Source organism: Abramis brama (assembly GCF_963993115.1).
Source record: "Abramis brama genome assembly, chromosome: 10".
Lineage (NCBI taxonomy): Eukaryota > Metazoa > Chordata > Actinopteri > Cypriniformes > Leuciscidae > Abramis > Abramis brama.
Genome location: NC_139972.1, coordinates 26,992,507 through 27,005,802, shown reverse-complemented (window position 1 = coordinate 27,005,802; position 13,296 = coordinate 26,992,507).

Here is a 13,296-nt window from a genome sequence, read left to right as displayed (position 1 = left end):
GGCCAGATCCGGCAGCGGTTAGCTTGGCTTGTGTGGTATATCATTCCCATTGTGTCATCTCTACGCAGCGTCGAGTGAACCTATGAAAGAGAACGGCTCGGGTTCCTTGCGTTACCCATGTTGTCTGAATAGGGAACGAGACGCTGCATTAACTGCCAAGCTCCTCTTGCTGCCGAAGGAGCTTCTTCTTCATTGGTCTGAGGAGCAGATGGCACGTTCACTGTATAAGAGTGAGTGAAGTAGCCCTGCCGAGGAGGCGCCCACGCCATCAGCCAATGAATTGGCATAATTCTATACGGGTTCATATAATCAGCACATGCCTTCACGTGGCAGCCCTGTTTTGACTAATTTTACAGTACCACACATGTTCTAATGAATTTATTCTTTATTGGAATCAAACGAATGGTTATGAACCACAGAATCCACCAACACTAGGCAAAATGATATGAGTAAGTAGAAATATGCAATTACTTAAGGGAAATTGTACTTATTTTTCGCATAAATATGCTTGTAACCAATTGCTTTAATATATAATTGTACTTGTAATCACTTATCCATCTTGCAAATATGTTAATTAGAATATTACATGGCCCAAACATGTAGCAGGCACCAGTATTCCTGGTCTAGGAGGAATACAAAGGAGTAATGGTCATTTTAAGGACCCGACGGCCGCCATTTTGAAAATGAGCCCTTTCTTGGAGTCAAACTTTGGTCAACTTTTAGTATGTTTTTAAGCACATATGATACTACTGTAAACCACTGAGAAACCTTTTGTTAGATTTTTTTGGGGGTCAAGCCGACTAAATCACAGATTCTACTTTTTGAAAGTATGACCAATATAAGAATTTTCCACTTTATCCACTAACAAAATCCACTTTTGTTCTGAACTTAGGGGAAAACAAGCATTGCAGTAAATCGCGCTGATTAAATCTAACAACTCTTTACAACAGGTGAATCTCCAGTTGTCACTGGTGATTGTCGTTTGAACCTTTCTGGATCCGCCATCAAATTGATAAGTTTAATTATATAAAGTACTGTGAGAAAAGGCTATAAATCTCCACCTCCTACATCCTCAAACGCAACATAGCCTACTAGCCGGGACCCCTTCTTTATGTGTACAGATGTGACATAATGACGCAAAGACATGCTTGAATTTCCCGCGGAAATCCACCAGTACCACTGGAATTAAAAACATTATTACAAGCTTACCGTTTTGAATCGAGCTAAGGCAAGCAGACAGTTTTGAACAGTTTTGCTCAAAAAAATATTTTGGATAATTTTTAACCCAAGAAAAGTTACGGACTGCAGCTTTAAATAAAAAAAAGGGAATCTATTAGACTCTGGCTGTCCTAACTGTCAAACGCGACTTTGTCCAGCTGTGATATAAACAAAACGCTATTGGCCATTTTAAAAAGGGGAGGAGCTGCTCGATATGTCCCACCATGTTTTCCTGTTTCAGTGGAAATTCAATAAATAGAATTACACTGCATGATTCAAGGCACTTCAGTAGGCCTGTAAACATACATGAAAGAGCTAATCAAGGTCTTACTAGGCATACTAAAAACTTCCAGGCAGGTGTGTTGAGGCAAGCTGGAGCTAAACTCTGCAGGACAGTGGCCCTCCAGGAGCAGGATATTGGACACCCCTGGTTTAGCTTATACTTTACAAACCTAATTGTTTCATAGTGATTTATAATTAGCAAATATACCACTTTAGGACATGCAGGACATTGCTTTTGACTCACAGCATAACCCTCTGGATTATTTTTCTTTTTGTAATAATTTTCTTTCTTTCTCATTATTTTAATCTTCTTTTCCTTGCTAAAATATGAATTTACCTCATCATCTTAAGAGTTTGCTACTTAAAATAGGTCTCTAAACAAAAATTTACGCCAATATGTATTGTATTTGGACATGTATTTGTTTCTAAGTATGTGTGCATGTGAGCGAGACTCAAGAGAGAACGATTGGCAGTGCTGTGAGGGCTTTAACACACTTCATAAATTATAACATGTGTCAGTAAAGCTGTTTACAGCTGATTGTGGCTGTGATTCAGAGAGCTGCCCTGCAGCCTCTCACTGTTTGCAATGCAAATCAGTCCCACCAGTGAAAAGCCAACAGGAAGGTGGTGCATGGATCATCTAAAGCTGATGCGCATGTTGATTTAAGACCCATGCTAATGAACACACAACACACACACACACACACACACACACACACACACACACACACACACACACACACACACACACATCTGGTTCACTATCTTTGTGGGGACTCTCCATAGAGTTGGTTGGTTTTTATACTGTACAAACTGTATATTCTATCCCCTTACACTAAACCTACCCTTAAACCTACCCATCACAGAAAACTTTCTGCATTTTTACATTTTCAAAAAAATATAATTTAGTATGTTTATTAATCCATTTCCCTCATGGGGACCGCTGGCTGGCCACATTTGGTTCCCACAATGTAATATAAATCACACACACACACACACACACACACACACACACACATATATCACATTCACAAAGCTACTTTTTTTACCTTTGCTAAAGAAAATGCCCACAATGCTAGGATGTAATATGTGGTTCCCAGAGTATTGATGTGTAGCTGCTAAGGTGTGTTTAAACACATTTATATGCAATTTGGGCATTTTAGGCGAATGCAAGTTTGTTGTTAGGATGTTTGGGGTGGTGGTTATCTGGCTAAAGTTAAAAGATCCCCCAGTTGTTTATGATACATACTTTATATAGCTCAAGTCCGTCTATCAGTGTCACTCTAAGTTCAATATTTTTTTTTAATCAAATTTACTATTTTAATATATAGCATATTAGCCTGGATGCCAGCCGAACATAGCCCCGCCCACAAAATTTTTAGGTCGGGAAGTTCGGTCTGGACTCGATCCATTGAGGAGCTATTATGCCCGAACAAAAATTGTTCGGACCACTCAAATTGTCAGGGCGGGCTTTATACGATGATGGACAGATGAGCAACGTAATCATCTACGTCACCAACGAGCGGTTGGGTTGAATTTGTTATGACCAAAGTACTCCCTATTCCAGGCTGTGGAAGAACAAGCCGAGAGTGAGTGGAGGGATGCTGAAAACTGTCAAGGAATGTTAGGTGAGTTGACAGAGTGAATATATGTTTCCTCTCATGCTGATAGGGTAGACATGGTGTTTGATGACAAGTTGATTGGATTGATTATTTGAACGTGCTCCTGCCGAACTTTGTTTATGAAACATTATGTGTAGATTCCGCCATCGCGTCTGTTATAGAAGATATCGACAGCGCATTAATTTTAAAAGAGGAACAGAGAACCGCGATCAAGGCATTTGTCGATCGGAAACATGAATGAAAACTTACTCCGTTGCTCTGATTGGTTGTAGGTCTATCCAATTGAGTGCAGAGGCATTTTCCTTCCTGATTCGGTTGAAACACGCCCCATAATCACAGCCCAATGGAGCAGTATCAGACTCACATTCTGACTAGAATCTGAGTATGACGACGTCAGGCTAATAGCATATCTAAATAGTTATGATTATTTTTAACTATAACAATACTGTTATCATTTTATGATACCATAATCTCTAGCTGTTCTTTATCATAATCATACTGTTAAAATCTGTTATAATCTTTATCAAATGCAATCATAATCTGTCTGCATTATCACCTCTGCTCTCATCTACTAGTCATTAGTTTCACCTCTAGTGGGAAACTTTTTTCTTTTTCTTACGGGCCCACCGTCGATCATGTGCACATCTTAATCCTGAAATTCTACTCTAAATTCCCCTCACACATTGTGAGATATCTGATTGGCTCTGTAGCCACACGCTGCGGTCCATCAGTGTTTTTGAGGAGCCCTAGTGGGTTTCTGGGAAAGAGGAAGCATTACTGTTTTCCTTGTCAGCCGATGTTTACTCAGCAATGAGCGCAATCACACGCCTCAACGAACCTCAGGACCTTGACTGTACCTTTAGCACCCTCTTTCTCTTTCACTCTTTCAATTATAAAAATTGTGCCTTTTCAAGGTAATGAGCTTTGTAAGAATTTAAACATTCTGTCAGAGAAGTAACAAATTGCATTTTGCCATCTCAAGCTAAAGTAATGCTTTTTAATAGGGACATAATTATGCCTGACATCAAAAGACATTTATAATGTTACAAAATATTTCTGTTTCAAATAAATGCTGTTCTTTTGAACTTTCTATTCATCAAAGAATCCAGAAAACAAAATGAACATGGTTTCCACAAAAAATATTGTGCATCCACTGTTAAGAAATGTTCCTCCAGCATATTAGAATGATTTCTGAAGGATCATGTGAGACTAAAGACTGGAGATGAAAATTCAGTTTTGTCATCACTGGAATAAATTACATTTTAAAATATATTCACATACAGCGATTTGTATTGTTTTAGACTGTGTGGTACGACTCGCTCGGCTTAACTTACTTTGGCTCTGTTTGCTTTTCCACTGCAGTTTAGAACCGCTTCAAAGTGGGTGGGATTATAGACTGATCGTTATACTGTAATTGCGCCGTCACCTCGTCTACTGACCACGATACAGCCATTTCTTTTTTCAAGTTGCGTGCGACGGTCATTTAAAGCAAGTCGTTTAAAAAAGTTTAAATCTAGCGAGTTTGGTGTCTCGTGTCGCAAAAACAATGACGCGAATGGTATTGACGATTCTCTCTGACCAATCAGTGATCTGCGGTGTTTACACGTTACATTTTAGTATCGGTACGGCTCGCTTGGAACCATAACCGAGGTGGTACTAAAAAAAGTACCAGGTACTAGGTACTGTACACAGTGGAAAACCCCCCAAAAGTGAGCCTTACCATGCAGTGGAAAAGCTCCAATAGAAAACAGTTATTATAAATAGTAATATTATTTCACAATATTGATGTTTTACTTTATTTTTGGTCAAATAAATTCAGCCTTGGTCAGCATATTGATTTCTTTCAAAAACATTAAAAACATACCAACCCAAAAGTTTCGAATGACCGTGTATATATATTTAGGGTCCGTTTACACAACACCATTTTCAACAAAAAAAAGGAAATGCACTTTTTATGCATTTTGGCCGTTCATTTACACAACGTTTTGGGGGCCTGAAAACGCTTTTGAAATCCGGTTTCAAAGTGCAAGTTTTTGAAAACAATACCTTATCCTCTTCATGTAAACTACAAAAACGCAAATTTGTGAAAACAGTGATGTCATGAGCATGCGTATTACGTGTTCAGTCTATAGGCGTGTATTTTTTCTTTAGAAAGTGACATTGCCGACTACAGGTCTGAAATGAGTAATACAGAGTTTTTAGTAGTTTTCACAGATCATTATGAAGGGGGATTATTTTGACAACTTTGTCGTCTGTACATGAAAAAAGCAGAGGAAAAACCTTTCCGTTTTTAGTACATCATTGTCGTGGAAACATACCCTTAATTTCCAGATTTTGCTTTCATTAAAATTGGGAAGTATAGGCATCTTCAAGACAAAATAAAAAGTTATAGTGCCCCTATTGTGCTATTTTAAAGTTTCCTAATGTTGTTTTGGAGTCTCCTACAACATGTTTACATGCATCAAAGGTCAAAAAACTGTTTCATTTTCTCATAATATACATTTGCACATCCCCACATTTTCAATGATTCTCAAACGACTCGTCAGATGAATCAATCTCTCTAAATCCCTCCTTTCCGCGAGCTGCTCTGCTCTGATTGGCCAGACAACTCAGTCTGTTGTGATTGGTCTACTGTGTACTCTGTACAGCGCGCGTCGAAAACAAAAACGCCCATTGCCATAACAACGTCAGCTGTCCTGAGGCTTCCTACACCGTAAACTAAACGCAGTAACGAACAATGATGATTTTACCATATCAAGTCGAGCGCGAGTTCGATGATGAAACACAGGAAGAACTAGTTATTCAACCCGAACCTCCATCGCAAGGACGACTTGAGCAGGACGTTTCTCAGTGATACACTACTCAGTTTGAGGTACATTATGAGTTGCAACTGTTATTCCTCACCATCAGCATTAACAAGTGCATGTCCATCAACAAACTGATTATTTTATTATTTATTTATCGAGTATTTTTCTAATTTATTGTGGTGAACATGTGGAAACTGTTCAATTACATTAGCCGAGCTCTAGCGTGAATGACTGATGAAACATAAACGTTGGTAAAACAAAACTTGCTCCATGCTTAATCTTTCCTCAAAGTAGTGAGAACGACAGACGATCTGCATTAATAGAGACAGTTTTAGGTAATAGTGGCCCACAACTGTAGCCTAGAAATCTAGACGCACCCTAGCGGCAGCAAAATGTATTTCGCAGCCAGGTGGGTCTAGGCACTCTCAATAGACCTTCTAGCTGCAAAAACCTAAATTGGGTCAGGCCAATCACGTCGTGTATAGAGTAGGCGGGGGCGGGCTTAACATATGACGACAGAGTTGCGACGGCTGCCACTTGAAAACAAAGAATGACGGCTGCTGGAGAACAACGGTCTTTCGAATCGGCTTTGGCCGCGACTCTGGAGGACTTGGAGTTAAGTTTTTCTTTGAGAAAAGAGCAAAGAACGGCACTTAAGTCATTCTTAAAAAAAGGAAGATGTGTTCGTCGTTTTGCCGGCCAGATATGGCAAAAGTTGAATCTATCAACTAAGCTCCGCTGTTGGGAAAACGCTCTGGTTGGTTGAAGCGCTGTCCTATTGCGTGCAGAGGGAATTTGAAAGGCAGCCGTTTATCCCGCCCCTCGGATTAAACCGCGTCTATGGTGAGTTTCCAGACCTAACATCTTGATGTAGGTCTGGCTTGCCAGGCTACCACAACTGATTAACAGAAGTATTTCAGTAATCAGTAATAATGTGAGTTAACCAGTTAGCAGGAGACCTACACAATATAAAACTCAAAACTAAGTATTTTGAACACCATCTTTCAAGAGCAAGCGGTTTGCGAATCCTGCATTGAACTCCGAGATTTGAGAAGCAGTCGTCAGTAAAATGAAGGGAACACAGCAAAAGTTTAGGATTATACTGCTGTGGTATCGCGTTAAAAATGATTTTTAACCACTGATTCTTCACATGCTTGTCCTTGGGCAGTGAAAAAAAAAACTGGCTTTACCTTCACATTGTAGAGCACAATGTCTTCTCAACATAATGCTAACCAGTATCCACAGGAATCAGCTGCAGGTTTGAGGTTCAAGTTTTCCCTGGTGTCTGCGCGCGCAATAAGTGGGCGGGCAATATGCTAATGTTTTGTCTTGACGTCACAACGAAACGGCTTATGACTCGTTTGAAAAACGATTCATTTCATTGACTCAGAGTCGACTCTTACTTTTGAAAGACAATAACTTTATATACGGTGCACTTTCAGATTTAAAACTTTGCAGGATGTTTTCATTCACTTAGAGCTACACACTACATGGAAAGTCATTTTCAAAAATCCGTAATGGGGCACTTTAATGTATTTTCATTTAGTAATGTCTGTATGAATATATTGTTAAGCTAATAAATTTAAAATCATTACCCATATTTATACGAAGGACACAAATGGCACACGTTTTATAAAACAACCCTCACATTTTTTCATCCTCTTTCTCTCCCTTCGTCACCCTTTGACTCCCTTCACTCCATCCTTACCTCTCTCTGTGTGTCTTTCTCTCAGTCTGGGCCGTAACCTGAGGCAATGTTCTGGCTTTGCTTCCCCTCAGAATAAATGTGGGGAAACTTTAGATTTGGCCCTCTGGTGAGAGCGTAACCCCAATTTCCTCCCAGAGAAGCACAGAGATGGAGCTGGGAGGTGGGTGGACGGGAAGTTTACCTTAAACTGGGGTAACCACTGCCCGTTTCCAGGGTGACGAGCCTCATCATCATTTCTCTCGCTTTCTCGTACTGTTTCTCTCTCTGTGTGAGGTGGACTCAATCCCCAGTGGTTTGGAGCAAGTGATTATGAGTTCAGATTGGGAAAAAGTGTGTCACGCTAATCGCTTGCTTCTTTTCCCCTTTCTAGCAATGTCAAATGACTTTAAAAACTCCACTCTGTCTATCCATCTGAAATGGTATCACAAACCTATTCTTTCTTCTGCTTTCTGCCTTATTGTTGACACTGTCAGGACTGTCTCTTTTCCTTTTTCTGTCCTTTATAATAGTAATGATATATGCATCATTATCAGTATTGATCCTAAGTATGTGCAATAAATAATGCTAAATGATTGATCTTCAAATGATAGATTTTCAATTTAGATTGATTTCCAATGTAAAACATCGCTTCTAAAGCAAAACCAGTTAGTGTAGAGATCAATATGCTTAAATGATTTGTGCTAATGTCATTTATAATTTATTTTTCAACCTTGATCTACACACTTACACAAATTAGATTCCAATGTAGATTTTTACATTGGAAACCAAGTTGCAACCCAATATAGTGTTAGTCATAAAGTAAACCAAAATGTTTTTAAAATCAATAATTGTCGTTTATTAATATTGAGCTGTAAGTCAAATAATATGCAAAAAGAAAATAGTATTTTCGTTCCTATATCTACACTATACTGTTTAAAGGTCTGTGGTCACCAAGGCTGCATTTATTTGGTCAAAAATACTGTAAATGTATTTTAAAATGTATATCATTTAAAATGTATATCTTTAATATTTTACTATAATGTAAAGTAAAATTGATTTATTTATTATTGCTAAATTTTCAGCATCATTACTCCAGTCTTCAGTGTCACATGATCCTTCAGAAATCATCCTAATGCTGATTTGCTGCTCAAGAAACATTTCTTATTATTATCAATGTTGAAAATAGTTGTGCTGCTTAATATTGTGATAGGCTATTTTTTTAAGGATTTTTTGTAATATTATAGATATCTTTATTGTCACATATCAGTTTAATGCATCCTTGTTATAAGGAAACATTCTTTCTTTTTCTTTTTTTTTAAATCGTAATGACCCCAAACTTTTGAATATTATATATTAACATATTAAAAGTTGGCATAGATTTTTTGTAATACACAAAATTAATAGGAAACTATTTTTTTTTCTTTTCATTTGGCATTGTTGTTTGCTTTCTAAATGTTCCTTGAATTCTAATGTTTTTTGCTCTTGTCACCAAATAATTAAAAGCAGAAAATACATGGCTGTCAGTACAAACTGTTTAACTTCACTGCAAGTGAAGCCATATTTAATCTGGGTTGTAATTTCTTTTATCTTGTAGTTTTGCTTGAGGTTTTCGAGGAGGAGTACAAGCCACACAGCCTGTCCATATTGGCAAATGCTTAATTTGAGCTTTTACTTAGTGACAGATGAGTTTGATTGGACGCAAAACCTTTAATGTCAACAGCAAAAGACAGTGAAGTGTTTTATATGTTTAGCTGAACATTGTTTGTATTCTTCTGTCCATGACCCTTTCAGAAGAGACGTGTGCCACCAGTTGCGAACCATTGCTCTATACGTGACGTTTTCTTGTATCTTAAGCCTCGGACAGGTGCACAGAATCCTGCAGCCGGCCAAATGACAAGTCCCATCATACAAAGGTATTAAGTAGAGAGTGGGAATTTCTCTGCTTCTCAGGGTCTTCTCACACAAAAATGGAAAAACACACACATGGTTTTTCTCTCAGTGGCTAAAACAACAGCCTGAGAAAACTATCTCACTGTATCTGCAGACTGAAAAAAGAGCCTTCTTTCTCTCATTTTCGGCACCCTTACACCCTGTTTCGTCTTCTGTCCGGACTTCTCATCCGATCAGGTTTCCCTCCCAGAGTCGCTCCGCACAGCTGCACACTTCTTTTAATCCACCTCTCGCTCTGTCTCTTTCGCACACACACCTCTATCATCAGTATTTTTATACGATCGCCAGGAAAACACGGCAAATTTTTAAGAGAGATTTAGGATAAAAAAAAAAAAAAAAGACCAATTGAAATTAAGGGAAAAAATATCTGTGATTGTAAACACATGGGCGGAATTACCATAGAAACCAGCTAGTTGCATTAGCACCATAACATCCTGTCAGTTGCAACAATTACAGAGTGAACTTTGAAAGAAATTCGCCCCGAAAGTGACTCAAATATACCACTGAGGCCTTTCTTACAAGGTTGCTAAAGAGTGCATCCAAGTGACGGGCTCTTAATAGTTTTTAAAGCTGAGGTTATGTCAGAATGAGTGTGTCCGGCTAGGCTATCAAGCATAGCACATAAAACATAATGGCCCGCCTGCAGGAAACTAAATATAGATGGTGTTTTGATTACGTGAAAATTGACATTTCAAAGGAGATTAGGATCCGGCCACTAAACTATCTACTAAAACAACACAGCGAAGAGCCGGGAGGCAGAAGCTGAGAGAGAAAGCTACCTTTACACGTTTAGCAACACACAGGCACATGCTCACTTTTTCCAGATCGGGCTACCGTCAGTGTGTTTGTGTGCGAGAACATCACTCCGGCGACTAGCTTGGCTACTCTTAGCCTTCCTTTCACGCGATCGCTAAGTGGTTGACCCCGTGACCCCGGTCTCCTTGGAGAGCACGGAAGTGCTTCCTTCGCTACGGCAGGTTGGACAGATGACATCACCAGCGGAGAGGGTCCCATTAATGACGAGCAGGGGGATTGGCTGTTTTTTCCGACATTATTCTGACATTACTTCCACATTATTGTTGTATTAGTAGTGTCATTATTAGGCCAGGTGTGTTTTTACAGTGAGCAAACCCTCTGTCGCTCTGAATAGACATTATGTGGGCCAAGATTGAGATGGGACAGGGCGCCGGATAGCCGACACGAGAGGCTTCTCACACGCACATGTGCCATGAACCTACAAAAGTCAAACTGAGTTCACGAACGCAACTTTTAAGATACGCCGACACAAAATGTGCATTTATGCATGTATGCCAGTCTTTGTGTGTAGACAGAAATATCCTATAGTAAACTTTAGTTAATGATGATCAGCAAAATTAAACCAAATTTTAAACATACACTGTAAAAAAAGTTGCTGCTTTAAATTTTTAAGTACAATCAACTGGGATGTTTAAGTTATTTCAACTTAAATTGCATTAAATTGACTTGAAAAATGAGTTGAATATTGTATAACAAAAAAGTTGAAAATTGCTAAACATATTTTGATGAGTTTAAGCAATGTAAAAACATATGTTGTTATAACTTATTGATCTATATAAAATATATTTTTTACAGTGCATCAGCATGCAATGTTGATAGAGAATAATATGAAACAATCATATTCTTTTTTTTCTCAACAATGTTTTCATAAAAACATTCCGTCTCTTCTTCATTATGACACATAATGTGCATAATGTTTTTATGAAAATCTCCTTTATATTTAGTCGTTCTTTATATATAGTCGATGTCATGTCATATTCATTAATTGATAGTCAAATTTAGTTGATGGAAAAAGTGCAAAATTTAACCAAATATTCAAACTTTTTGGTAACACTTTATTTTAGTGTCATTGTTACATTACATTACATGTAGTTCCTGTAGTAATAACTATAAATCATGCATAATTACATGCAGCTAACCATAAACCACACCCTAATCCTAACCCTAAAGTAAGTAATGTAGTTCATTATTATTACTCAGTACTTAAACGTACAATATGTAATTTTTTCTCCACTAGGGGTCGCTAACCTCTTTACAATAACAAAGGCGTAGTTTGATGACGCAACACACGCTAAGAATTATGGAACTTGTCGTCAACGTCAAGCCGACCGATCTAATAATGTTTATGGATGAGTGAATACATCGATGCTTTTATCATGACTGTGATATGAAGCAGTTCGGGATTGCTAAGAGACAGCTATCAGCTCCACACGCGACGCGAGTCCCGCGGATATAAAAGGAATATGGACATTTCATTCTACCGAACTACACGCAGAATTACTACTCACAGGTCAGTTTATTAGACAAATTAAACTTGTGAGGTAACGCAGCGCTGTTTCACTTGGTCTACATTACACTATCACACTAAACTGCATTTGAATGTGTTGAAATGTAACTTATGTGTTAGTTTGTCTGTATGAGACTAACGTTAGCAGTAACGTTAAGCTAGATCAACATTAGAATAACATACAGATCATATTCTGACATTTTATCATTGTTGAACTATAAAACATTGATTAGTTTTATGTAAATGTGCTCACCTGTTTAATAAAGTACATGTAGGAGCGGTCGAAGTCTCGGACGTGGAGCTCTCGTTTATATACTGTCTATGGGAGCTCTCGGCATCTCGAAAACACCGCGCTGATATTGATTCTCGTTTTAGTTCTCCTTTTTTATCCAAAGTCTGCTTGCCATGGTCCATAATGTTTGAACGAAACAACAACAGCGTGCAGATAGACATTGCGAACTCCTCAGTTGTCTGCGTCTGTCGCTTTGGTTAATCAGAGGGCTCTGCTCATAGCTCTGGTTACCATGGCAGTACGAGCGGAAACCATAGGCGGAAACCAGGGACAACGCGGATATGACGCCATTGACTGCGACACAACGGAAATAAAGACACGGTCCGTGTCTTTGAATTAAAATATGAATTTCTCTGGATTTAGAAGTTAATTGGAACTGTCGGGATAATGTAAATACACAACTTTAAAAAATATATAACATAGATATAGTGATTTTTTATATTTTTAAAGCAAAAAAAATACATATTGTGCCTTTAATTGTATTAAGGACATCTTAAAAAAGTGTAACGAACTTTTAAATATTATTTTAAACGTATCAAGATGTAACAAAATCCTGACTTCACTAACTATCATTGGATTATATGAAGCAATCCTATTCTTTTCTATTTTGTTAGTGCATTGTTAAGATCTTCTAGTGTTATTTGTTTTCATATTTTCCTCAACAGATATGTTTTCATTATGGTCATGATGCACATTTTCAGTCTCATCTTTGGTAGCAAACATTTTTGTTAGTAACATAATTGACGAAATGAACGTTTGTGTACATTTGTGCACCCAATAAATATCTTTCAAAACTCCCCAAACTACTTGCACTCTCATGCGACGCCTGGATCACTGTGAAAGCTATCATGTTCAAGAGAGCATAGGGATCCTGAGAGCTCGGGCCAGACATGACGGTCTTCCTCTTTTAAAAGAGCATCGTCATGGAGACGCTTCCGACACCACACAACGATAAATGGCAGAGCCGCAAGAGATATTCGGTTGCACGCACACACGCAACAGCAAATGCATGCAATTAAAGAGATGTTCTTCATTTCACATCCACCTGGATGTAAGAGTCTCGGTGAGAAGCTTGCCAATCGAAGGACTTACAGATAAGCGATCAAAAACACAAG